The sequence below is a fragment of the Paramisgurnus dabryanus genome, chromosome 9 (assembly GCF_030506205.2).
Source record: "Paramisgurnus dabryanus chromosome 9, PD_genome_1.1, whole genome shotgun sequence".
NCBI classification, from domain to species: Eukaryota; Metazoa; Chordata; class Actinopteri; order Cypriniformes; family Cobitidae; genus Paramisgurnus; species Paramisgurnus dabryanus.
In genome coordinates, this window is record NC_133345.1 from 17941 (window position 1) to 22462 (window position 4522).

The window sequence follows — 4522 nt, forward strand, 5'->3', positions numbered from 1 at the left end:
TTAGTGTATTACCAACAGTAAACTTGGAAATGGTGGTCTCAGCTCTTTTCAGGTCATTGACCAGCTCCTCCCATGTAGTTGTGGGCTGATTTCTCACCTTAGGATCATAGAGGCTGTTTACACTTGGTATTAAGATGTGTTTTCATCGATCGGATCACAAGTGGACGAGAGAGACACATTGCGCTTACACCTGGTATTTAAATCCGTCTCTTTTGTCCACTTTCGACCGCATCTGTCCTGAATACTGTGAGGGGGTGGTCTGTGAGACGGTGGGCGAGTCTCTCTGCTGTCATTCAAACGCGAGCGGGAGTAATTATGAGTTTATATGGACGCAAACTTATATTATGTCGGAGCCCGCTGCTTGTTTAGCAAGTATACATGCTGCACAGTGTTTTGTACGTTTATTTGTTGGAGCTTTCTCTGAATTTTCGGCGCAATTGATGAAATAGGATCGCGCAACTTTCACGCTTTCAAAACGAAACTACGGAGAACACCCCGCAGTAGTTTTATCAATGAAAGTCTAAAAATAGCGCTGTTCACCGTATGTTCACGGCAGAAGTCAAAAAAAGACGTAAAATTAGTGTTTAATACCTCAGATTAGATAAATGGGCGGAGAGAAGGCGGTCGCATGTGGATGTTCGAACGCATTCAACCACATTGCGTTCAGCAACTCCAAAGCGATCCGATCGAAAGTGGTTTCGACTACCTCTGAATGTGGTTGAAAGTGGTCGAAAGTGGACGCGTTCAAAACGTTTTGAACACCGTTTACACCTGGCATTAACGTCGTCCACTTGTGATCCGATCAACGAAAACGCATGTTAATGCCAAGTGTAAACAGCCTCATTGAAACCCCACAAGGTGAGATCTTGCATGGAGCCCCAGTCCGAGGGAGATTAACAGTCATGTTTAGCTTCCTCCATTTTCTAATGATTGCTCCAACAGTGGACCTTTTTTTACCAAGCAGCTTGGCAATTTCCCCGTTGCCCTTTCCAGTACAATTTTGTCTCTGTCTTTGGAAAGCTCTTTGGTCTTGGCCATGTTAGTAGTTGGATTCTTACTGATTGTATGGGGTGGACAGGTGTCTTTATGCAGCCAACAGGTGCATCTAATTTAGGATAATAAATGGAGTGGAGGTGGACATTTTAAAGCCAGACTAACAGGTCTTTGAGGGTCAGAATTCTTGTTTAAATAAGCCCAAAAGACATAAAACAAAATAGCTAACGGAATAAAATAGAATAAATTAGTGCTGCACAATTAATCGCATCGCAATCGCAATCGCGATGTCAGCCTGTGCGATTATATGACAGCAAAATGTTGCAATTATATTAAATAAATAAATGTGTGGACTTGTTAACACAAACTTTCTGATAACAGTTTGATGATTTTTCTTGCCGTTTAAAAAAAGAAAGAAAAATTAACAAAAAAGGCAGTGCACGTGTGGCATGCACATGTATTTCCCCCCCTTAAACCTAAACTTATTTTCTTACAGCAAGTCATTTAGGTAATCAAGAAAATACTTTACCCGTTGTCTTTGTGAGTTAAACAAATACAGCTACGCTTCCAGGTCTGTCGACGTTGCTGTGGTTTTTCGACAGCTGTAGTATGAAGGGTAGCGAATGAATGAATACATTGCAAAAAATCATTTCTTACTTGTTATTTCGAACTGTTTTCACTGTACAAATATCTAGAAAGTCTTAAAATAAGATGCATTTTTTGATGAGCAAAATGCCCTAAGAAAATAAGCCTAGCCTTTAGGGAGAAAAAAACTCAAAATTTAAGCGAATTTGGGCTTAAAACAAGCAAATAAATCTGCCAAAGGGGTAAGAAACAAATCTAGATATAAACACTTAATTCAAGAAAAATTGTCGTAGCCCATTGGCAGATTTGTTGGCTTGTTTAATGTACATGGATGTACAATATTTCAATTTGTCTTGTATTTATTAGCATTTTGTATTGCCCAACGCTGTCTATGTTGTTTAACTGTTGTCATTTTCTTATAAAAGCCTTTATAATTTATTAGTTTGGATGATTGCCATTCCCGAGAACCTCTTATATTGGAAGGAAAAGAATCATCTAAGCATTATTTTGTTGACTGTCTCTTAGACATGTAGCCGTTTGATTGTGGTTCTATTTAATGGCTAGTCTATTCTTTTGGAATGGTCAAACGTCTATTAGATTTTCACTGACAGCCCAAATTAAGCCTTGTTTTAGCCTAGACACATATTCGCTGTCTATTAGAAATTATGTAGTCGTTAAATAGCCGCTTTTTTGATGACTAATGTATTCTTGGGCCGTGGTTAGACGTCTCTTGGACAAAATAATCTATTTTTAACACAAAGGTCAGGGGAGAGCGCGAACGCAGTCCCCCACTATCAGAAATTTTGCAGTCGAGATTCCCACATTTGGGAAATTCGCAAAGGGTCAGCACAACCGGAGTGCAATGGCTGAGCCTCGCCCTGGGTGAACCACCTTCATGATCATGGTGTCTCCCCTGCCAGGTAAGTATGAGCGACACCCTTTGAGGCCAGACGGCCGCATCTTCCTGTGACCGATCACATCGACGGCGCCCCCGAAGGCCATCCGACTAACATTTCATTACTGTGTGTGACCAGGTGGAAAGCGCACGAAGCCACGTCTGAGACCAAACATTCTTCGAGATCTACCCTATTTTTATTCCGTTTCCAGCCCGGTTGAACCGTGTAGAGTGAAATATGTGAAACAATTTAAATCAAATGGATTTAAATTGCGCATTCAAATATATGGTTTCGTTATTACAAAGTAACTTTACGTGGAATAGAAACAAATAAATGTACAGAGCAATCAAGAAACAACGAAAGCATAGCAATTTTAGAACGTGGATAAATAAAAACACAGGGCTCAATGACTTACCCGTTGTCGTTGTGAGTTAAACAAGTACAGCTATGCCTCCAGGTCTGTCGACGTTGCTGTGGTTTTTCGACAGCTGTAGTATGAAGGGTAGTGAAAAAAAGTTTTCAGGTGTTTTTAACATTCCAATCGGCCTCTTTCGCTTTTGTTGCACCTTCAGGTGTGTCGAGGATGTTTAATTCGTCCTCGGATCACCACCACAAACTTGTAAAGAAAATAATTAAATACATTACAAAAACATTTCTTTATCAGCGTGTTCATTTCCACGCAAGCTTTTCGTTAAACCAATAAAGCCAACGAAAACACAGCAATTTTAAAACACACGGATTAGAAAAAACACCGTCATTCACGCACAGAAGAAGCAAATTCTTTTTTTATACTTGACTTATTTGTCCCCGAGAAGGGGAGCGCACCATTCATGGAAACACTGCAATACCATGTTGATGCATGGAGTGGAAGGAGCAAGCTCCGCTTCCATTTCCGAAGGTCAAAAATCCATTTAACATATAGTCCCCGGATAGGAGACGTATCAGACATTAAACTGATAAGAACAGATTTTTCTTTCGAAAATTTTTTATTGTCATCACATCTTTTTTCAAAAACAAACATGGCTTTAAAGAAACACTCACATTCACAGTCACAGTCATTTATATCAATAAAATATCTTTAAAACGTCAGACAATAAATAACATTTAAGACTTTTTTAAAGAGATGGGACTATTAAAATCTTTTCTGGGTGTTAAAAGGGTAAAAAGCCAATGAGTTTAAGAATAAAACAATGCATGAAATAAAGTTTTTAACAATTGTAAAACAACAACCTAAAATTTTTTTTTTTTTTTAAAGTCCTTTATTGTCCAGGGCCGGGGTGAGCCCTTACCAACGTGGCCATCACCCCACTCTACAGAACAAACTTTTTTTATTTTTTTCTTGGTGCCCAGCGGAGATCCCCACCCTCCGGCCCGCTGGCCCGCTGTTCCCGTAGCCGGTGGTGGTCTGGGTGCATCTACGGGCAGCCAGGCACGGTGGCAAGCTGGGACCTCCTTGTGTGGCCCCGGCCCCTTCGTCCGAATGATTATGTCCGGTGCCCCTGCAACACCGTTCTGACCATCCGCTCGCGTGCGTGGAGGGGCACCGTAACACGTTTCCCCACCAGCAGGTTCCTGGTGGTCCAGATGGTGTCCTTAATGGCATTTAGGGTGAGCCAGAGCGAGGTGAACTCTTGTGCTGACAACACCCTCAGGCCCCGACCCACCCCCAGGACTGCGAGCTTGTAGTCCATCTGGACCCCACCTGCTGGCAGGCACGGGAAAAACAGGGGACCGGTTCTGGCCCACAGGTCCCTCGCATTACCGCACTCCCAGAGCAGATGTCGAACAGTCTCCGGTAGATTACACCCAGTCTGTGGACAGACTGGGTTCTTGGCCATACCCCGGGAGTGCATTACCGCCCTGACTGGGAGGATCTCATGGGCCACCAACCACGCCAAATCTTTGTGTCTGTTCTGAAGAGCGGGGTGGGCAGTGTTCCTCCATACTTGTTTGGCCTCCTCTAAAGTGAGGCCTGGAACTGGGCTCACTGACTCCCGGTCCTGTACAAGAGAGACAAGAGATTTGTGATTTGTTAAAATATTTACATC

At 42.3% G+C, this 4522-nt stretch overlaps 1 non-coding gene and 1 pseudogene across 1 annotated transcript; both read right to left on the minus strand.

Annotated features, from left to right (window-relative positions):
• Positions 1–2341: 2341 nt before the first annotated feature.
• On the minus strand, positions 2342–2506 carry LOC135759537 (U1 spliceosomal RNA). Its single transcript, XR_010536819.1, has one exon. It is a non-coding gene; the product is annotated as a U1 spliceosomal RNA (small nuclear RNA).
• Positions 2507–3288: 782 nt separating this feature from the next.
• LOC135759538 (U2 spliceosomal RNA) lies at positions 3289–3464 on the minus strand (annotated as a pseudogene).
• Positions 3465–4522: the final 1058 nt, after the last annotated feature.